The sequence below is a fragment of the Triturus cristatus genome, chromosome 4_1 (genome assembly GCF_964204655.1).
Source record: "Triturus cristatus chromosome 4_1, aTriCri1.1, whole genome shotgun sequence".
Lineage (NCBI taxonomy): Eukaryota > Metazoa > Chordata > Amphibia > Caudata > Salamandridae > Triturus > Triturus cristatus.
In genome coordinates, this window is record NC_140585.1 from 322,746,669 (window position 1) to 322,770,124 (window position 23,456).

General features: G+C 48.5%; 1 protein-coding gene and 1 long non-coding RNA gene across 3 annotated transcripts in view; one reads left to right on the plus strand and one right to left on the minus strand.

Moving 5' to 3' along the window:
• Positions 1–23,456, minus strand: part of LOC146854874 (uncharacterized) — a 271,213-nt gene that overhangs the window by 62,038 nt on the left and 185,719 nt on the right. The gene's annotated exons all lie outside the window — the stretch shown is intronic.
• LOC146854875 (sodium- and chloride-dependent GABA transporter 2-like) overlaps positions 22,542–23,456 on the plus strand; it is a 494,662-nt gene continuing 493,747 nt past the window's right edge. The window contains exon 1 of one of the 2 annotated variants that reach the window (XM_085652278.1): positions 22,542–22,754. The gene's annotated coding sequence lies outside the window, so the exon portion shown is untranslated. The remainder of the gene's footprint in view (positions 22,755–23,456) is intronic. The other variant, XM_085652279.1, reaches the window with a different exon arrangement.

A 23,456-nucleotide genomic window follows, 5' to 3' on the forward strand; every position in this document is an offset into this window, starting at 1 on the left:
GCCAGGCTGAAGACGGCTGAAATGCCAGAAACCGGTCCTAGGATGCTTGTTTCCAGTCCAGGGAGGACCTGGCTTGGCAGTTCGGTCTGGACTGTTCCCATGAGGCACAGGGTCAAGACTGATTTGCATATGGCTGGGTTCAAACTGGAATGGCATGGTGAGCAAAAAAACGATGGATTTAGGCCCAGATCTCTGTACTGGGGTGAATGTATGACATTGTTCTATATTCTGTCCATCAATTGTTGTTTTTGCATTTGTCACCCCGAGTGGAAAGGGTATGCCCAGACGTGGGTCCCTTGCTCTCCATGCCACTGAAAATCAAGCAAGCCTGACTGAAGACGGCTGAAATGCCAGAAACCGGTCCTAGGATGCTTGTTTCCAGTCCAGGGAGGACCTGGCTTGGCAGTTCGGTCTGGACTGTTCCCATGAAGCACAGGGTCAAGACTGATTTGCATATGGCTGGGTTCAAACTGGAATGGCATGGTGAGCAAAAAAACGATGGATTTAGGCCCAGATCTCTGTACTGGGGTGAATGTATGACATTGTTCTACATTCTGTCCATCAATTGTTGTTTTTGCATTTGTCACCCCGAGTGGAAAGTGTATGCCCAGACGTGGGTCCCTTGCTCTCCATGCCACTGAAAATCAAGCAAGCCTGGCTGAAGACGGCTGAAATGCCAGAAACCGGTCCTAGGATGCTTGTTTCCAGTCCAGGGAGGACCTGGCTTGGCAGTTCGGTCTGGACTGTTCCCATGAGGCACAGGGTCAAGACTGATTTGCATATGGCTGGGTTCAAACTGGAATGGCATGGTGATCAAAAAAACGATGGATTTAGGCCCAGATCTCTGTACTGGGGTGAATGTATGACATTGTTCTACATTCTGTCCATCAATTGTTGTTTTTGCATTTGTCACCCCGAGTGGAAAGGGTATGCCCAGACGTGGGTCCCTTGCTCTCCATGCCACTGAAAATCAAGCAAGCCTGGCTGAAGACGGCTGAAATGCCAGAAACCGGTCCTAGGATGCTTGTTTCCAGTCCAGGGAGGACCTGGCTTGGCAGTTCGGTCTGGACTGTTCCCATGAGGCACAGGGTCAAGACTGATTTGCATATGGCTGGGTTCAAACTGGAATGGCATGGTGAGCAAAAAAACGATGGATTTAGGCCCAGATCTCTGTACTGGGGTGAATGTATGACATTGTTCTACATTCTGTCCATCAATTGTTGTATTTGCATTTGTCACCCCGAGTGGAAAGTGTATGCCCAGACGTGGGTCCCTTGCTCTCCATGCCACTGAAAATCAAGCAAGCCTGGCTGAAGACGGCTGAAATGCCAGAAACCGGTCCTAGGATGCTTGTTTCCAGTCCAGGGAGGACCTGGCTTGGCAGTTCGGTCTGGACTGTTCCCATGAGGCACAGGGTCAAGACTGATTTGCATATGGCTGGGTTCAAACTGGAATGGCATGGTGAGCAAAAAAACGATGGATTTAGGCCCAGATCTCTGTACTGGGGTGAATGTATGACATTGTTCATCATTCTGTCCATCAATTGTTGTTTTTGCATTTGTCACCCCGAGTGGAAAGGGTATGCCCAGACGTGGGTCCCTTGCTCTCCATGCCACTGAAAATCAAGCAAGCCTGGCTGAAGAGGGCTGAAATGCCAGAAACCGGTCCTAGGATGCTTGTTTCCAGTCCAGGGAGGACCTGGCTTGGCAGTTCGGTCTGGACTGTTCCCATGAGGCACAGGGTCAAGACTGATTTGCATATGGCTGGGTTCAAACTGGAATGGCATGGTGAGCAAAAAAACGATGGATTTAGGCCCAGATCTCTGTACTGGGGTGAATGTATGACATTGTTCTACATTCTGTCCATCAATTGTTGTTTTTGCATTTGTCACCCCGAGTGGAAAGGGTATGCCCAGACGTGGGTCCCTTGCTCTCCATGCCACTGAAAATCAAGCAAGTCTGGCTGAAGACGGCTGAAATGCCAGAAACCGGTCCTAGGATGCTTGTTTCCAGTCCAGGGAGGACCTGGCTTGGCAGTTCGGTCTGGACTGTTCCCATGAGGCACAGGGTCAAGACTGATTTGCATATGGCTGGGTTCAAACTGGAATGGCATGGTGAGCAAAAAAACGATGGATTTAGGCCCAGATCTCTGTACTGGGGTGAATGTATGACATTGTTCTACATTCTGTCCATCAATTGTTGTTTTTGCATTTGTCACCCCGAGTGGAAAGGGTATGCCCAGATGTGGGTCCCTTGCTCTCCATGCCACTGAAAATCAAGCAAGCCTGGCTGAAGATGGCTGAAATGCCAGAAACCGGTCCTAGGATGCTTGTTTCCAGTCCAGGGAGGACCTGGCTTGGCAGTTCGGTCTGGACTGTTCCCATGAGGCACAGGGTCAAGACTGATTTGCATATGGCTGGGTTCAAACTGGAATGGAATGGTGAGCAAAAAAACGATGGATTTAGGCCCAGATCTCTGTACTGGGGTGAATGTATGACATTGTTCTACATTCTGTCCATCAATTGTTGTTTTTTCATTTGTCACCCCGAGTGGAAAGGGTATGCCCAGACGTGGGTCCCTTGCTCTCCATGCCACTGAAAATCAAGCAAGCCAGGCTGAAGACGGCTGAAATGCCAGAAACCGGTCCTAGGATGCTTGTTTCCAGTCCAGGGAGGACCTGGCTTGGCAGTTCGGTCTGGACTGTTCCCATGAGGCACAGGGTCAAGACTGATTTGCATATGGCTGGGTTCAAACTGGAATGGCATGGTGAGCAAAACAACGATGGATTTAGGCCCAGATCTCTGTACTGGGGTGAATGTATGACATTGTTCTATATTCTGTCCATCAATTGTTGTTTTTGCATTTGTCACCCCGAGTGGAAAGGGTATGCCCAGACGTGGGTCCCTTGCTCTCCATGCCACTGAAAATCAAGCAAGCCTGACTGAAGACGGCTGAAATGCCAGAAACCGGTCCTAGGATGCTTGTTTCCAGTCCAGGGAGGACCTGGCTTGGCAGTTCGGTCTGGACTGTTCCCATGAGGCACAGGGTCAAGACTGATTTGCATATGGCTGGGTTCAAACTGGAATGGCATGGTGAGCAAAAAAACGATGGATTTAGGCCCAGATCTCTGTACTGGGGTGAATGTATGACATTGTTCTACATTCTGTCCATCAATTGTTGTTTTTGCATTTGTCACCCCGAGTGGAAAGTGTATGCCCAGACGTGGGTCCCTTGCTCTCCATGCCACTGAAAATCAAGCAAGCCTGGCTGAAGACGGCTGAAATGCCAGAAACCGGTCCTAGGATGCTTGTTTCCAGTCCAGGGAGGACCTGGCTTGGCAGTTCGGTCTGGACTGTTCCCATGAGGCACAGGGTCAAGACTGATTTGCATATGGCTGGGTTCAAACTGGAATGGCATGGTGATCAAAAAAACGATGGATTTAGGCCCAGATCTCTGTACTGGGGTGAATGTATGACATTGTTCTACATTCTGTCCATCAATTGTTGTTTTTGCATTTGTCACCCCGAGTGGAAAGGGTATGCCCAGACGTGGGTCCCTTGCTCTCCATACCACTGAAAATCAAGCAAGCCTGGCTGAAGACGGCTGAAATGCCAGAAACCGGTCCTAGGATGCTTGTTTCCAGTCCAGGGAGGACCTGGCTTGGCAGTTCGGTCTGGACTGTTCCCATGAGGCACAGGGTCAAGACTGATTTGCATATGGCTGGGTTCAAACTGGAATGGCATGGTGAGCAAAAAAACGATGGATTTAGGCCCAGATCTCTGTACTGGGGTGAATGTATGACATTGTTCTACATTCTGTCCATCAATTGTTGTATTTGCATTTGTCACCCCGAGTGGAAAGTGTATGCCCAGACGTGGGTCCCTTGCTCTCCATGCCACTGAAAATCAAGCAAGCCTGGCTGAAGACGGCTGAAATGCCAGAAACCGGTCCTAGGATGCTTGTTTCCAGTCCAGGGAGGACCTGGCTTGGCAGTTCGGTCTGGACTGTTCCCATGAGGCACAGGGTCAAGACTGATTTGCATATGGCTGGGTTCAAACTGGAATGGCACGGTGAGCAAAAAAACGATGGATTTAGGCCCAGATCTCTGTACTGGGGTGAATGTATGACATTGTTCTACATTCTGTCCATCAATTGTTGTTTTTGCATTTGTCACCCCGAGTGGAAAGGGTATGCCCAGACGTGGGTCCCTTGCTCTCCATGCCACTGAAAATCAAGCAAGCCTGGCTGAAGACGGCTGAAATGCCAGAAACCGGTCCTAGGATGCTTGTTTCCAGTCCAGGGAGGACCTGGCTTGGCAGTTCGGTCTGGACTGTTCCCATGAGGCACAGGGTCAAGACTGATTTGCATATGGCTAGGTTCAAACTGGAATGGCATGGTGAGCAAAAAAACGATGGATTTAGGCCCAGATCTCTGTACTGGGGGGAATGTATGACATTGTTCTACATTCTGTCCATCAATTGTTGTTTTTGCATTTGTCACCCCGAGTGGAAAGGGTATGCCCAGACATGGGTCCCTTGCTCTCCATGCCACTGAAAATCAAGCAAGCCTGGCTGAAGACGGCTGAAATGCCAGAAACCGGTCCTAGGATGCTTGTTTCCAGTCCAGGGAGGACCTGGCTTGGCAGTTCGGTCTGGACTGTTCCCATGAGGCACAGGGTCAAGACTGATTTGCATATGGCTGGGTTCAAACTGGAATGGCATGGTGAGCAAAAAAACGATGGATTTAGGCCCAGATCTCTGTACTGGGGTGAATGTATGACATTGTTCTACATTCTGTCCATCAATTGTTGTTTTTGCATTTGTCACCCCGAGTGGAAAGGGTATGCCCAGACGTGGGTCCCTTGCTCTCCATGCCACTGAAAATCAAGCAAGCCTGGCTGAAGACGGCTGAAATGCCAGAAACCGGTCCTAGGATGCTTGTTTCCAGTCCAGGGAGGACCTGGCTTGGCAGTTCGGTCTGGACTGTTCCCATGAGGCACAGGGTCAAGACTGATTTGCATATGGCTGGGTTCAAACTGGAATGGCATGGTGAGCAAAAAAACGATGGATTTAGGCCCAGATCTCTGTACTGGGGTGAATGTATGACATTGTTCTACATTCTGTCCATCAATTGTTGTTTTTGCATTTGTCCCCCCGAGTGGAAAGGGTATGCCCAGACGTGGGTCCCTTGCTCTCCATGCCACTGAAAATCAAGCAAGCCTGGCTGAAGACGGCTGAAATGCCAGAAACCGGTCCTAGGATGCTTGTTTCCAGTCCAGGGAGGACCTGGCTTGGCAGTTCGGTCTGGACTGTTCCCATGAGGCACAGGGTCAAGACTGATTTGCATATGGCTAGGTTCAAACTGGAATGGCATGGTGAGCAAAAAAACGATGGATTTAGGCCCAGATCTCTGTACTGGGGTGAATGTATGACATTGTTCTACATTCTGTCCATCAATTGTTGTTTTTGCATTCAGGATTGATAAGGCCTGCCATAGGGGTGGCTGATAATTTCATATGTGCAGTGAGAGGGTGAGATATAGTGAACCTATATCTCAGTAAGGGGTGCATGCACCACCTTAATCAGGCTGCAGTACTAGACCTGTGGTGACATTTTGGAGGCCTTCCCAGGGGTGGCATAATACATGCTGCAGCCCCTGGTAGGCCTCTGGGGTACCTATGCCCTCGGTACACAGTATACCATATACTAGGGACTTATAAAGCCACCTCAGAATCCAATTTGTGGTGTACCTAAGGTACATGGAATCCATTTAGAGAGGAAGCAGCTAGGCTGGGATCCTGGATAGCAGGTCCCCAGCCAGACTAAAGTCGAAAACAGTGTTACATCAGCAAAAAGTGGGGGTAACCATAAAAAGAAGATCCTATTCTCCTACAACCACAGTCCAGACCTGGCCTTATGCAAATCAGTCTTGACCCTGTGCCTCATGGGAACAGTCCAGCCCGAATTGCCAAGCCAGGCCCTCCCTGGACCGCAAACAAGCATTCTAGGACCGGTTTCGGGGTTTCACCCCTCTTCAGCCAGGATAGCTTAAATTCAGTTGCACAGTGACCCTGGGACTCACGTCTGGGCATACCCGGTGCACTTGGGGCGAGAAAGCAAAAGACACAAATTTGATGGACGGAATGCAGAACAAATCAAAACATTCTCCCCCAGTCAAAAGATCTGGGTTAAATCCATCATTCTTTTGCTCGCCATGCCACCCCTGTTTAGACCTGGCCAAAAGCAAATCAGTCTTGACCCCGTGCCTCATGGGAACAGTCCAGCCCAAACTGCCAAGCCAGGTCCTCCCTGGACCGTAAACAAGCATCCTAGGACCGGTTTCGGGGTTTCACCCCTCTTCAGCCAGGATAGCTTGAATCCAGTGGCACAGTTAGCCCGGGACCCACTTCTGGGCGTACCCGTTGCACTTAGGGAGAGAAAGCAAAAGACACACAATTGATGGACGATATGCCGAACTGATCAAAACATTCTACCCCAGTCAAGGGATCTGCGTTAAATCCATCATTCCTTTGCTCACCATGCCACCCCAGTTTATATATATATATATATGATATATATGAAGGCTATTTTATCTCAGGGGCTCTGGGGTATTTGTATATGAAATTGCTCACTTGCACCTTACACCTTATATATTATAAGTGCAAGAGTTAGTAGAGTATTTTAAACCTGGATAGGGTGGGGATATATGAGCCTGTGTGGAAGATATCTTTGCTGAATTTTGTTAAGGTTTAATTGAGGCGGGGTGGGGTGGTACCTTGGGGACTTGAGTGGAAAGGGGTGCAGTGTCATGACACCCAGGTGGTTGGGCAGCGAGAGGGAGGTCAAACAAGTCACACTTTATTGAAAGCTATCCTAGTGCTAGCTATGGAGAGCAGCCTTCAGGCTAAGTCTTGAAGGAATGTAAAGCAGCTTGTTTTACCAGTCTATAATCTCTTGAGTCACTAAATGAAAGTAGACCACACCAGGTATATATATAAAATATATGTATTTATTACTAAACACACCCCTCTAGTTTTTTTAGGAGGCTAGAGGCAAAAGCATATAAGTTATACTTCAAATCAACAGTAAAGTAGCATGAAATACACGTTAGGCCCTAGGGGCGAGCCAAACCATACACTAAAATAGTGGTATAAGAATCACAACTTAACTAGACACAAGGCCTAGAGCCTGTAGAATTGCTGGGACCCCAAGGAACCACCCAAGGTAGTGACACAGGGGACCCACGGGGGCCGTGTGCAGTGTGAGAACACAGTCGCGAGCTCCCGTTAGCTTCCATGGGGAAAGTCGCGGTTAGATTTTGAAAGATAAAGGACACTTAGAGATGGACTTGGACCAAACCCTCTTGGACTTAGACAGTTCTAGGGTCAACACCCACGGGAGCACCAGAGTCCTCGAGTTACCTCACCCAGGGAAGCCGGGTGCATAGGTGTCAAATGTTGTCGGGTCGTGTCGTCGTTTTCAATGAAAGCTGGCGAAGAAGTGCTGCTGCCGGGAAGATGCGAAGTGTCCGAAGAGATCCAAGCCTAAATCGAAGATGTGAAGGACCTGAAAGCAGAGGGGACAGAGTCTGGGTCACTTGCCAGTGACCAGGGGCACAATAGATGAATGCCCACCGATGTCGGGTGTTTCAGGCGAAGAAGGTGAAGCTTGACTCTTCAGCCACGAGGACCAGGAGGTATCAAGGACAACCAGGAGCTGGATTCGAGCTGTCCCATAAAGGATGTCGAGTGCTGCAGCGTCGGTGCCCGGATTGGACAGGACAAGCCTTGGCAAAAGCAACATACACAGAAAGGAGAAAGATGCTTCGGTGCGGACCAGCCAGGTCCGAGGGACTCCCCCAGTGAGGAGGAGTGATGGCACATCTGGAGCAACCAGGGAAGCCCAAGGAAAGTCAGAGTTACCTCCTCAGGGACCCACCAGTCGACGGACCAGGGATCGCAAAGGGACCTCGGGAGGAATCGCAAAATGGCGGCCCACGGGTCACTCGAAGTGGCTAGGCTGACAATCTTCAGTGGATTCTCTGCTTGGGATCTGGGCAACAAGTAACCCAATGCACAGCCTCAGGAGACATCGAGAAGCTGATGCACTTCCAAATGTGCACACTGTCCAGGGGTTCCAGTTCCACGGTACCCACGACGAGGACTACGGGTCTCACCTTTGCTGAAGACTCGGCTCGGCCTCTGGGAAGTCTGGAAATCCACCTCTGGTGTTGCAAAGTCTTTGGCGTCCAGCGGGAGCTTCGGAGATGCAGACTGGACAGATGCATCTTTGGTACCTGCCAAGCAGGGGAGTAACTCCTTTACTCCAAGGGAGATTCTTCAGTCATCTGGCGTTGAACAGATCATTGAAGTTCCAGGATTCAGTTTCTGAGTTTCATCCAGGGAGATGTAAAGTTCTGGTTACAGAGGTTCCTTCTTTATACATAAGGAAGGGGTTGGACTAACTCAGGGGACCCACCTATGGGAGGGTTTGGAAAGAAGGGTGGCTACACCCATTTCCTTAGTCCAGTTTTGCGCCAGAGCAGGGGCTGGTAGCCCCTGAACTGGTTTGAGCTGGACTATGCACAGGGACACCAAATGTGCCCCCAGTGCAGGACTTCAAAGCACTCTCAGAGTGCACCCACCCAGCCCCAATACACTAAAGCCTGTCTGGGAGGTGATGACACCTCCCTGTGACAGGAAACCTATTGTCCAGGCCTCCCCTGCCAGATTTTCGGTCAGCAGCAGGTAGCCAGATTCGTGTTTGAGGCTGCAGAATCCATTTTATGATGCCAGGGCTCTTTTAAGTTGGTACCGGGTATACGGGTGCTGTCATGTCTCTCCCTCTAGAAGGGTGAGATCATACTCCCACACCAGTTACTGGCATGGGGATATGATTCCAAGGTGTTTGACACCAAACACGACATGTTTCCGTGCAGCCAGTCCAAAGTTAGCATTTACCGTTTGGTTATAATGCACTTAAAAGTATATGGTCAGGCTACATCACAGACAACCCCGGAGAAGAGATTCCGAAGGCTGCAGAGGGGCTCTGCTCATGCATGGGCACCCTCTCACATAAAACCAAGCACCCTGCCTTCAGAATTGATAAGGCCTGCCATAGGAGGGACTGACAGGTTTCTATGTGCAGTGATAGGTGAGATATAGTGAACCTATATCTCTCTGTAAGGGGTGCATGCACTGCCTTACCCAGGCTGCAGTAGCAGACCTGTGGTGTCCTTTTGGAGGGCTTCCCAGGGGTGGCATAATACATGCTTCAGCCCCTGGTAGGCCTCTGGGGTACCTATGCCCCGGGTACATAGTATACCATATGCTAGGTTCCCTGCCAGACTAAGTCAAAAACGATTAAAACACCAGGACAAAAATAGGGGCAACCAAGTAGTCAGATTTCACCTTCCTACAAGTCATTCTTAGTATGGCTGTGTCCTGGAGCAGTTGATCATTAGTAATCATAGAAGCTTTATGCCTTAGGGCTTGCTGAAAAGCCTCCCAATCCTGTTGGGGTACCTGGGCTGTTCGTTCTAACCCAATTGCTAATTAAATTGATCCTCTGCAACTGTTGACTCATTCTTTCTAGAACTGTTGGCTGGGATATTCTAGAAAAGTTTCCCAGTCAACAGCCAGAGACTCTGTGGGTCGTAGCAAATTAAGAAATTTTTTATTAACTCTTTTTAACAAATTCTTTTCCCATTGCAGAGATCTAAAGATCCCTTACATTTAGTCCAAAATTATTTCTGTTGTAAAGATCCTCTTGTCGCAGTACATTCTGCTATTAGAATACACCAAAAATCCAGCCCTGGTTCACCTGGGCTGTAGGTCAGCTGCCTTCTGGAGATATCATGAGTCATTCCCTCAAGGAAATAGAAATATCCAATCTTAGAATAGCTAATGGTGAGGATTTGTGTGAGTGCTCACTTTCTCAGAGCACGTTCACTACTTGCTTCGTCAGTCAGTGCTCCTACTGTGCCTTTGTCTTCAGACTTCAGAGCCCTTCGATATCATAGCTACTCCTCCCAAGGATCCCACCATACACTAGATGCTTGCCTTGTGCCACTGTTTGATCCTTGAACTGTGATAATAAGGAACTCGTCACCTCTCTCCTTCAGGACGCTGGGTGTGATCATGAGCAAGGACTCAATCTCCGACATTTACTATTTACTCTACTTCCTTGACTCAGCTCTATCACTTTGTCCTCTCAGGTCCCAAACCATCTTGCTCTATCTCTCCTATCAACTGATGTATGGGTGATCCTCTGTCCTCATGGTGGGCTCCATCCTAACATTTCTCGTTCTACTGCTTTGCATCTTGTGTTCCTCCTTTCCTTCAGGTTCACCCATCTCTCCTATAATGCTGTCATTTAAACCATCTTCTGGATTGGGTCCTGCCTGGTCCCCTCCTTCTCCTTGTGGACCTGCCAAGTCCCTCAATTCCTCCTTCTTTCTGTGCTCTACACCGCCCTTTTAACTTTGCCCCCCTTGGGTCTTCACAAAATCTTGTATACCTACACTTGCTAACTACTTGCCACACTTCCCAAAGAATGACTCTTCCCTTTCTCTATGCCCCTCTGTTTGGATTAGCACAAAACCTGACACATCATCCTTCCTATCTTCTGCCGAATTATGTGCATATTTATCACCAAGTGCCAAATTTATTAGCAAATGAAGACTTTTTGTACTCTGGTTTTAACTGCCTCCTTAATAAATATGCACTAATTTGAGAAGGACAATAGTAATCTGAACATACTAAGGGCCCGATTCACAGAACTAATTTAAGACAAAATCCTAAACTTACTACCATTTTGGTATTCACAGAAGGCACTTACTCACTTTGGTATTCACAGAAGGCACTTACTCACTTTGGTATTCACAGAAGGCACTTACTCATTTCGGTATTCACAGAAGTTAGGAGTCCTAACTTTAGGACTCCTAAATGCCTTCTGTGAATACCAAAAGCCTTGAAATTAGGATTTTTCTCAGTTTAGTAGTAGTATAGTTAGGACTCCTAACTTTAGGACTCCTAAATGCCTTCTGTGAATACCGAAAGTCTTAAAATTAGGATTTTTCTCAATTTAGTAGTAGTAAAGTTAGGACTCCTAACTTTAGGACTCCTAAATGTCTTCTGTGAATACCGAAAGCCTTAAAATTAGGATTTTTCTCAGTTTAGTAGTAGTAAAGTTAGGAGTCCTAACTTTCGGACTCCTACACTGAGAAAAATCCTAATTTTAAGACTTTCGGTATTCACAGAAGGCATTTAGGAGTCCTAAAGTTAGGACTCCTAACTTCTGTGAATATCGAAGTGAGTAAGTGTCTTCTGTGAATACCAAAATGAGTAAGTGCCTTCTGTGAATACGAAAAAGGTAGTACGTTTAGGATTTTGTCTTAAGTTAGTTCTGTGAATCGGGCCCCTAAGTTTCTGCCAAAATTTCAGTCTGGCATTAAGAGGTCAAATTAGAGAGATATTTGGGTCATTAATCTGGGAAGGGAAGCAAACCCGGGTTTGATAACTTCTGCAGCTCCAACATTATTTAAACCTGATTGGAAGGAGGTAGCTTATTCTCCCAATGTTTTTTTCGGTCCTGCAAAACCCAATGACAGGTACACATACCCAAGCTCTCTTAATAATTGCTCACACAGAGAGAAACCAAAAGGCTGATGCATTAGTAGACTCAGTGCTTCAAACCCCAATCCTGACAAATTGAGAGGTACTAAAAGGGTGAAGGGGTAGCATCCAAAGAACTAAATAAAACCACCAACTGAGTGTAGGGCATCGCTGACCCCTGCTGACAGCAACCCCCTTTGACAACCCTTTTAGCCATCCTTCATGGCCAACCCCTGCTGCCCATGGACTAATCCCATGCAGAGTAGTTATTGGCCTGTAAATAGACAATATGTGCATGGAACATTTGAATGTGGCATGTGTTGTAAGAGTATCAGGTACATGTGCATAACAGGGCAATGATGTAATAAAATGGGCTTGGAATGTGGAGGGAGGTTTGAGTGAAAACTGTCAAAGAGTTTTGCCGTCTGCCTTGCTCACGGGCTGGTCGCTATCTTCTCATTTTAATAAAGCCTTTACCAAGAAGATATTCTTCAGGGCGATGCAGGATAGGATCGGTGTTAATGACAAGACCAGCCTGATACCAAGTTTAAGATATATTTCATTTATTTTCTACTGCAGGTGATTCTTTGAGGATATCTTTGAGCTAGGAGCTGGTCTTCATGTTTGGGAGCTCAGAGAGTACTAAAGTCTACAAGGAATGTATGCTGTATGGTCTCTCTGTTCCAGTGTTTAGTTGAGAACGATAGTCTTGATAATGCCACTGCAGGAGTTTTATCCTCGTTGTCCCGCTGTGAAGTGAGAGGTAACACAGCGGAGGTAAAGGGAGCACTCTGGCAGTGAACAGCTATTTGTTTTACTTCAGTAAACGTGACCCAGCAGCTGTGTAAGGCCCGGGTTGTGTGAGGCCTAAATGTTAAGTGGTGCAGCAAACTAGGCAGCGTGGTCTCATTAACTGCCCGCTCTGATGTAGAGCGAGTGAGTCTGAGCAAGCGCTTGTAAATACTTGTAGTAAACTAGGCAGCACGGCCTCATTAACTACCCCGTCCTGAAGAAGAGTGCTTGAATTTGTGCGAGCACTCATAAATCTTCATCGTATTAGTGGCTTGCTATCTGTATGGTGTCCAGCACCGCTGGTGTTAACTGTGTCAGATATCATCTATTTAAAAATAAAAGAAATAGTGCTGCCTTACCTTCAACTCTTGAAAGTGTTGCGATCGGGGCAGATAACTTGGGAACAGTGTGGGAGGAGAAGGTGGCAACAGAAAGTGTCATATGTCCTGTGCAGGCCCATTGTCATTTTCTCTATGTTAGCATAAGCACACTGCAGACTGCCCTCTGCTTTGTGCACGTTCCTATAAAATCTTATTTTGTTTTGTGCCACACTGTATTTTCACACAGAACCTGCTGTTGTTTTCATGTCCTGTTCTTTCCTGGGATTTTGTCTGAACACCGTAGACAAGGGCAAACAGCAATGCCCCTTGTTATTTTGTGCTGGTCAGACCGTAGCATATTGACAAAATACGCAAATGCACCTGTTGTTGTGGAACATGTACTTTTGTCATATAGGCATGCAAAGATAGGTAACACCACACTTGGAGCGGGATCTTTCCAGGGAAAAGATCATGACAGCACATGAGATGGAGAACTTTCATTTGTGTATGCTAAGGTACGGAATCTGCTGCCAACAACCAGAGATCTACTGATATATAATCATTTTGCTTCTGTAGAATGGGAGGGGTGTTTGGCTTCCCTGTTTTATATAATGACAGCTCCTTTTATGATTTATGGAATACTTACTATGCTGACCTGTTAGAAATGGGGTTTCTGGTTGGCTATAGTATGCACCTAAGCGAGGCAGAACCCACCACTCTTGTCAGGGCAATGGAGTTACACGCTGAAGATAACCCCTGCTGACCCCCTTGGTTGCTTGGCAGAGCAGTCAGGTTTATCCCAGAGGCAATGTGTAGAACGTTTGCGCAGCACCCTCAAACAGCAGTGACACACACCAGGCACACCACAAAAGGAACTCCACACAATGTTATATAAAAATATCCTTTGTATTATCCAAAACAACACATTCGAACACAATCACATATATATCACTGTGACACTAGGCACTTGTGAAGACTTCACAAGGATTACATAAATCACTAGGCCAATCAGGCCATTGTCATAATCATCACAATTAGGCTAACAAGTAACTACTGGTAGGAACTGTATTTAACATAACTCAGACCAGGCCTCTTCAGGTGCCAGGGGAAACTCCTCCCACTACTCTAAATTCAGCCAAGGTTTATTCAGCCTAGCACTGAGTCACCCAGGCAGGGCAGAACACACCTCACCCACTCCCCAGGAACTGGCTGGAGTGAATGCACATCCCGTCAGTCCTGCCAGTCAGAGCCTGGCGGTTAATACACATCAGACAGGCCCAAAGACACATAGCACACAGAAATGCCCACTTCTAAAAGTGGCATTTCTAAAATAGTAATAATAAATCTGCTTTCACCAATAAGTAGGATTTATCACTACTATTCCAAACATACCAAACATGGTCACGCTACCCCTGTCATGTTAGGAATTACCACTGAAGCACATATAAGGGAATCCCCAATGCAAACCTATGAGAGGGCAGCCTCACAGCAGTGAGAAACTAAATAGGCTGTTTGTCACTACCAGGACATACCACACAGTAAAGGCACATGTCCTACCTTTTACCTACACCCCACCCTGCCCATAGGGCTAGCTAGGGCCTACCTTAGGGGTGACTGATATGTAGTAGAAGGGGAATTGCAGACGTGGCAACCACTTTATGGACCACGTCACTGCGGCCGTAAACTGTGTGCTCAGGCCCTGCAGGGGCAGAGGCCTGAGACAGGTTTGAAAGGCTACTTTGGTGGGTGACGCAAACAGCTCTGCAAGCCCACCAGTAGTATTTAATTTACTGGCCCTGGGTATATGGGATACCACTGTACAAGGGACTGACAGGAAAATTAAATATGCCAAACAGGTGTAGACTGATCTTACCACGTTTACCCTAGGGAGCACATGCACTGTAGCACTGATCGGTACAAAAGGGGGTGGTGATGGACAGAGCATCAGAACCAATCAAACACTCACACCCAGTCAACAGATCTGGGTTTGATCCATCACCGTTCTTTAGCCCACTCTGCCACCCCAGTTCAGATATGGCCATATGCAAATCAGTCTGACCCTGTGCCTCAGGGGAACAGTCCAGCCCGAACTGCCAAGCCATTCCTTCCCTGGACCGGAAACAAGCTTCCTAGGACCGGTTTCTGGCATTTCAGCCGTCTTCAGCCAGGCTTGCTTGAATCCAGTGGCAAAGTGAGCAAGGGACTCACGTCTGAGCATACCCTGCCAACTTACGGCGAACAAAGCGGTACAAAAGGGGGTGGTGATGGACGGAGCATCAGAACCAATCAAACACTCACACCCAGTCAACATATCTGGGTTTGATCCATCACCGCTCTTTAGCCCACTCTGCCACCCCAGTTCAGATATGGCCATATGCAAATCAGTCTGACCCTGTGCCTCATGGGAACAGTCCAGCCCGAAATGCCAAGCCATGCCTTCCCTGGACCGGAAACAAGCTTCCTAGGACCGGTTTCTGGCATTTCAGCCGTCTTCAACCAGGCTTGCTTGAATCCAGTGGCAAAGTGAGCAAGGGACTCACGTCTGAGCATATCCTGCCAACTTACGGCGAACAAAGCGGTACAAAAGGGGGTGGTGATGGACGGAGCATCAGAACCAATCAAACACTCACACCCAGTCAACAGATCTGGGTTTGATCCATCACCGTTCTTTAGCCCACTCTGCCACCCCAGTTCAGATATGGCCATATGCAAATCAGTCTAACCCTGTGCCTCATGGGAACAGTCCAGCCCGAACTGCCAAGCCATGCCTTCCCTGGACCTGAAACAAGCTTCCTAGGACCGGTTTCTGGCATTTCAGCCGTCTTCTGCCAGGCTTGCTTGAATCCAGTGGCAAAGTGAGCAAGGGACTCACGTCTGAGCATCCCCTGCCAACTTACGGCGAACAAAGCGGTACAAAAGGGGGTGGTGATGGACGGAGCATCAGAACCAATCAAACACTCACACCCAGTCAACAGATCTGGGTTTGATCCATCACCGTTCTTTAGCCCACCCTGCCACCCCAGTCCAGATATGGCCATATGCAAATCAGTCTGACCCTGTGCCTCATGGGAACAGTCCAGCCCGAACTGCAAGCCATGCCTTCCCTGGACCTGAAACAAGCTTCCTAGGACCGGTTTCTGGCATTTCAGCCGTCTTCAGCCAGGCTTGCTTGAATCCAGTGGCAAAGTGAGCAAGGGACTCACGTCTGAGCATACCCTGCCAACTTACGGCGAACAAAGCGGTACGAAAGGGGGTGGTGATGGACGGAGCATCAGAACCAATCAAACACTCACACCCAGTCAACAGATCTGGGTTTGATCCATCACCGTTCTTTAGCCCACTCTGCCACCCCAGTTCAGATATGGCCATATGCAAATCAATCTGACCCTGTGCCTCATGGGAACAGTCCAGCCCGAACTGCCAAGCCATGCCTTCCCTGGACCGGAAACAAGCTTCCTAGGACCGGTTTCTGGTATTTCAGCCGTCTTCAGCCAGGCTTGCTTGAATCCAGTGGCAAAGTGAGCAAGGGACTCACGTCTGAGCATACCCTACCAACTTATGGCGAACAAAGCGGTACAAAAGGGGGTGGTGATGGACGGAGCATCAGAACCAATCAAACACTCACACCCAGTCAACAGATCTGGGTTTGCTCCATCACCGTTCTTTAGCCCACTCTGCCACCCCAGTTCAGATATGGCCATATGCAAATCAGTCTGACCCTGTGCCTCATGGGAACAGCCCAGCCCGAACTGCCAAGCCATGCCTTCCCTGGACCGGAAACAAGCATCCTAGGACCGGTTTATGGCATTTCAGCCGTCTTCAGCCAGGCTTGCTTGAATCCAGTGGCAAAGTGAGCAAGGGACTCACGTCTCAGCATACCCTGCCAACTTACGGCGAACAAAGCGGTACAATTGTTGTTTTTGCTGTAGCACTGATCAGCAGTGACAAAGTGCCCAGAGACATAAAACCACCAATAAAAGGTCAGACAAATACAGGAGGAAGGCAAAAAGGTCTGGGATGATGCTGCAAAACGGGCCAAGTCCATCACAGCCCCCTTCCAGCCTAAAGCCAGCGTAGACCAATCAATACCTTGATGGGCTTCCCTGCTTGGGGCGATAGAACATGGACGCTGGCCCGCAACTGCAGGGGCACCTTCCAGTTCTACGCCAATCTTAGCCCATGTGGATCCCTCTGGCTCTGCTCTCAGAACCAGCTAAGCTAACCCATGGGGGCTCCTTAGCTATCCACAGCCAGGACCAGGTCCTAGGCCATCTAGGGGTCTTTGGTTCTTGCCATCTCGCAGAGTGACGGGCCATAGCCCCAGGTACATAGTATCCTTGCTCCTCTCTAACCCTCATATCAGTGCAGTCTCTGCTACTGTTCCCTCAACCCAGGGTCTTCACCCTCAGGTTGACCAGGGGTCACAGGAGAGGCTCTCCTCCCTGTACCCCTCCTTCTGGGGTTCCGGAAGATCCTCCTAGGAGAGGCACACTCAGAATATAAAACTGTCAGGGAGCTGGTATCGGCCCTCCCATACAATTCCACCACAAGTTCAGGATTTCTACCCTGCAATAGGTCTCCCAACCCAGGGACCAAACCCTCAGGTTGAACCGGGACCAGAAGTGAGTACTCCCTCCCCCTGCACCCCCTTCCAGAGCTCTGCACCCTCCCACCCGGAGTGGTACCCCCAGAAGACAAAATGGTAGGGACACTGCTAGTAGATGTCCTTCCCTCCAGGTCAGACATTACATCCTGAACCTGGCCTCTCAGCCCAGGGACTACACCCCATGGCTGAGCATTTGCCTGGCAAGCCAGGACTTCTTTAGAGCACACCTGCCAACCTCAAGGATAGCACATACCTCATGTGTTGCGTGACGGTCTGCCCGGTGCTGATCTGCTGACCACTGCCCATCTGACAGTGTGCGAAGACCCCCAAACTAGAAGTGGTGTCAACATGGTCATTCCTGGCGAGCTCTACCCTCAGAGCTGGCCCCTGACCCACTGGTTCTCCCATTGGGGACTGACTCCCCTGCTCACCCCTCCATCTGGGATTCTGCACCCTCCATTCAGGAGTGGAACTGCCAGACACCAGAACTGTTAGAACGCTGCTCACAGACGCCCCTCCAAGCTCTTCTGACACTATAAGATCCCCCTCAGGTGCTGACCTTCCAGTACAGACTAGGCTCCCCTCCTGGTGTTCACTCATGGAACCAACCAGGCTCTAGGACTGGGCATGGGCACCTTGGGACACACCCCATTCCCACTCCTTCTCTTCTGAGACAGGACGTGGGTCCCTACACCCCTCCCACTACATTGGAACATATCTGGGCCACTACGAACCTTTTCCACCACCCTCGGTTGGGAAATTCCTGAGCGACTCCCTTTAGGATCACTCCCAAATGCCTTTCCAGACCCTCTGGTACTCACCCAGAGGTCTGCCTCCTCTGCAAGTTCCCTGGGATCAGCGACCCCACACTCCAACAGGTGTTGGTGTAGCCCTAGAAAACAACAAGGGAGCATGTACTCTCTGACAATCAGATTGAACAGCCCTTCAAAATTGTTTGCTGTGCTACTCACCACCCAACCCTCCAGTGCATCACAACATTCATCCACAAACTGTCCCCAAGACTGTTGAGATAGTTTCCTACTGCCCCTGAACATCAACGTATACCCTTCAGGTGTGACACCCTCTGCCTGGAAAGGCAATGTGTAAAGAGTTTGCACAACACACTCAAACAGCAGCGACACACTAGGCACACCACAAAAGGTACTCCACACAAGGTTATATAAAAATATCCTTTGTATTATCCATAACAAAACATAACACAATTACATATATATCACTGTGCCACTAGGTACTTGTCATGACTTCACATGGATTATATAAATCACTAGGCCAATCGAGCCACTGTCATAATCATCACAATTTGGCTGACCTGACCAGTAACTACTGGTAGTAACTGTATTTAGTATAACACATTATGCATAGTGCAGCCTAGTAAACACTTGTTGAGTCCCACATTAGGAACCTAATGCCAACCGTAGGCATACCACCATTACTGCATGCATTTTAGTAATATACTGCCAATGTAAACTTAAATCCGGGCACAACACCTTCACATTGCCCGTTAGGTAGCAACTGCCTTCCCCTGCATAGGCTTCTGGGCTATCTGCCCGCCTACCACAGGGAATGCGGTAATTTCATAATCAGGGTCCCATCCTGGGTTCACCCTGCAATGTCCGCAGGAGCAATAAAAAGCCCCCAACAATGTACCAAATCAGCAGCTGCCCGCGATTGAGCAGTGCTGCTGCTGGCAACCAAATACGTAGGAGACCTCTCCCGTTCTCAGGCTGTGGCTCTGAGTGGGGCCGGACCTTGATCCCGCCCAATATTGAGGCAGCACCTCAATGCCACCATAGGCAGCGCAATGTCCACAATCAGTAGATCTCTCTGAAATAGAAGACCAAATGAAGCCTGTAGTGGCCCGCGTTCTGGCTGCTCCGCAGTGCTGCCTTTAAGCCGGAGGTGTTGGGGACAACACTCACCTGCGTCCGGTCGTAGCAGTATCCTGGCCTGACGCCAGCTGCCTGTACCCATTTGATACTGCCCCAGCAGGTTGGGAAGGGGTAATCACTGCCGGCCACACACGGAACGAAGTCTCCATCGAATTTTGCTGTCCTCGGCTGGGCCTGTTCACTGCAGTGGGCCACGCCAAGAACCAGGCTTCCAGTTGCCTCTCTCTTTCTCAGGGGGAGCCCCGCCCACAACCTGGCTCAGCCTCTGCCTGGCTTTCATTTTGTCGCCGCGTCCGGCTTTCTGGCCAGGAGCCTCTGACCAAAAAAATGCAGGGTGGGCTTCCACCCGGACCTTGGACCTGCGGCGTCTCATGCTGCACTTCGGGTGAATGAGCCCGGTCTCCAGGTCTGGCAATAGTTTCAGCCCTCACCACGTGCTCCCTTTAAGGCACCACAGGATGCTCTTCATGCTCTCTCCCTTAAGCAAAAGACGGGAGAGGGGAAAGAGCTCTCAAGACCCTATGCAGCGCTCCACATGCGCTGTGAGATAGCAGGGTGAAAATCCAGCAATCACCACGCGCTGAGTCCAAAAATCACACAGGGCAGAGCTGGGCACAGGCAGGCAAGCACACAGGGTCACTAACTAGAGTAGAAGTCATTTTAGCCAACCAGCAGGCAGCAGGTCAGTTGCAAGTGGCAGTTCCTCCTGGCACACTGCAGTCCACGCAGTGTCTTCTCTTCAGTTCTCTCAGTTCAAAAAACATGGCGTCACAGCCTCAATATTTATAGTCCGCATGTCTTTGTTCTCCCCTGGCACAGGTCTCTGGGCCTAGTCCAAACCAGTTCTGGGGGCACTTTAACGCCTTCAGTGCCCATGACGAGCTGGACTCGTCATGGGCCGCGGTTGCGTTGTGCCCATGATGAGTTCAGCTCGTCATAGACCCCGCCCGCTAATGCAACGGCCGGCACAGGGCGGGGAAAGGGGCGGGCACTGAAGGGGTTAAAAATACAATTAACAGTGAACAACACCCTCCTTTCTTAGTGTAAGCCTTGGCTCCAGACACACCACAGGGGGCAGAGACGTCATTGTGGAAGGCAGGCACAGCTCTATTCAGGTGCAGGTGCTACTCCTACCACCACTCCAAATGCAGACCAGGCCTCTTCAGGTGCCAGGGGAAACTCCTCCCACTACTCTAAATTCAGCCAAGGTTTAATTAGCCTAGCGCTGGTTACCCAGGCAGGGCAGGACAAACCTCAACCCCCCCAGGGACTGGCTGGAGTGAATTCACATCCCCTTATTCCTGCCAGTCAGGGCCAGACGGTCACTACACATCAGGCAGGCACAAAGACACATAGCATACAGAAATGCCCACTTCTAAAAGTGGCATTTCTAAATTAGCAAAAATAAATCTGCTTTCACCAATAAGCAGGATTTATCACTACTATTCTAAACATACCACACACTACCCTTCTCATGTCAGGAATTACCACTGAAGCACAAATCAGGGAATCCCCCATGCAAACCTAGGAGAGGGCAGCCTCACAGCAGCAAGAAACCAAATAGGCTGTTTTTCACTACCAGGAAAAGCCACACAGTTAAGGGACATGCCCTACCTTTTACCTACACCAAACCCTGCCCGTATGGCTGGCTAGGGCCTACCGTAGGGGTGACTGATATGTAGTAAAAGGGGAGTTGCAGATGTGGTAACCACTTTATGGACCACGTCACAGCGGCATTAAACTGCACCTGCAGGCCCTGCAGTGGAAGAGGCCTGATACAGGTTTGAAAAGCTACTTTGATGGGTGGTGCAAGCAATGCTGCAAGCCCACCAGTAGCATTTAATTTACTGGCCCTGGGTATATGAGATACCACTGTACAACCGACTGACAGGTAAATTAAATATGCCAAACCAGTGTAGACCAATCTTACCAAGTTTACCATAGAGAGCACAGGCCCTTTAGCACTGATCAGCAGTGATAAAGTGCCCAAAGTCATAAAATCACCAGCAAAAGGTCATGAAAAATACAGGAGGAAGGCAAAAAGTTCTGGAATAACCCCGCAAAAAGAGCCAAGTCCAACATGACCGCATTTGTATTAGACATTTTTCTTAGTCATTGTGGCTTGTATTCTGCATACTAAAGCACAATAGTTAAAATATACATTTTAAACTTTTCTTGTGTCTCTTTCGGGTCTTATGGTGGACTAGTATGAGTGGGAGAGTGGGAGGGTGTGTCCCGTAACCACGATTCCTCTGTGAGTGAGTAGGTGGGCAAGTGAGACACTGTAGCTGGTCGGTCCTGGTCACATGGGTACTAAGGTGGTAGGATGACTCAGTCCCTGCCTACTAAGGCTCCATGGTCCCAAGCATAGTTCCATGCAGCTGCACCTTGTGGCAGGCACCTTGAAGTGCCTTCCACGATGTGCAGGGATTACCTGCACCTCACATTTTACAATGGGAGCATGCATTTCGTGGAGTTCCGCATCGCAGAACTCCGTGAACTCCTCCCAGGCCTTGTGATAATTCGTGCTTTTTCGAGGCAATAGTTGCTGGCATAATGTCATCACGTGCTTGGCTTCAGAGGATAATTTCCTACTGTTGAGATTGTAATTTCACATACACATGGAGGCATTTCACAATCTAAAATCATAGGTTTTTATGTTACCTTATGTTATGTTACTTTGATTGTGTTTAGCATGCTTGTGCCATTGTTGTGCTTTTGAGTTTCTGAAAAGTTTGTTTCTGTTTTGAAGAGGGGATTTCTATCGACTTGTCTGTGTTTGGCCTGATTAGGTGACCCTAATCCGGAGCATCACTTCCTCCATATCTCTCAAAGACCCTGCCTTTATCCTGCGTCTGTTTTACTTAGAAGTTGTGCCCCTCTAGTATCCTTCTTGAGTCTAGACCTCAATATAGCTTCTTGTTACGCATTTTTATCACAACCTATCACTGCTGCCCGAGGAATACGATACTTTATACCACAAATTAGTACATGCCATAACTGAATGGCCTCTAACAGACATTTGGGTGGAGCAGTTACTTGCGGTGTGCAGTATCTACATTTGTGATACAAATTCCCCGAAAAAACATGTAAGGTTTATCCTCAGTGGCTGCCAGAGCCCTCCCTTAAGAGCCCCGTGCAAATAACTCCTTCTGTCCCTGGGCGCAAATCCTGTCACCATAATGAAAGTCATTTTAACATTTTTCACACAACGTTCTACTTATATTTACTTTGCTATAGAGAAGGCACTTTTTGTGAAACACCTGGGGTATGGCAGGAGGCGGAGGATACAGGCCACGCTAAGTTAATGTGTTACAGGTGTTTTCTTTGCTATAGAAAATGCACTTTCCTTGAAGCACCAGGGGGCTGGCATGAGGCGGAGGGATACAGAAAACGCTAAGATAATCATTGACAAGATGACGGTCTCATCTGCTTTAAATAACTGAATCCGCGCCGGCCTTCTTTCTTGATATCTCTCTCCAGGCGTGGACTGTTGACAACTCGCGCTTTAAGGTAAGGGATCTTCAAATGCTGTACTGATGCTTGCTACGAGAGGCACTCTAAGCTTTTTCTTTTACTTATTATATTCGGTTATGATATAGTCCAGTATGGGACAAAGGGGAGGGTTTGAGGCTTCGAATGACCATCCACCCTACACATGGGCACTGCACTGTAGTTACTCAAGCGACAGGTATAAGTAGTTGACGTGTTTGTAAATTAACTAAATACATCCGTATCAGCAGCATTTCACTTTTAAAGGGAAAAACAAACCGCGCGCTATTTATTTATGCATCCAGCGCATATAGAAAATATGTATTTTATTTAAAGCTGTGTGCTTCAAAAGGGAGCCCTTCTGGCTACACCCCTACCACTAATTATTCTCTCATAATTATTATGTAAACTTTTAAATACTGCAAACAGTCTAAAACATTGGACGGGGGCTAATATTCTACTGAAAAATATTCAGTGGTACAAATTCCCACATTAATGTTAATAGCATGGTGGCCGATTCACTCACCCTCCTAATTACGATTCAGAATGGGCAGGAACACATTTTCCTACTCGTAAAACCGGGTTAGAACATAATAAAGAACAATTAGGTGTATTCCAGCCCTATCGTTTTGCCACTCATGTGTTATGTGACTGCAACATGTTTTTGTACATCAGGGCCTTAGTCACTAGCTCGCACTCTCCGACATCCGCCAAAAGTATCTA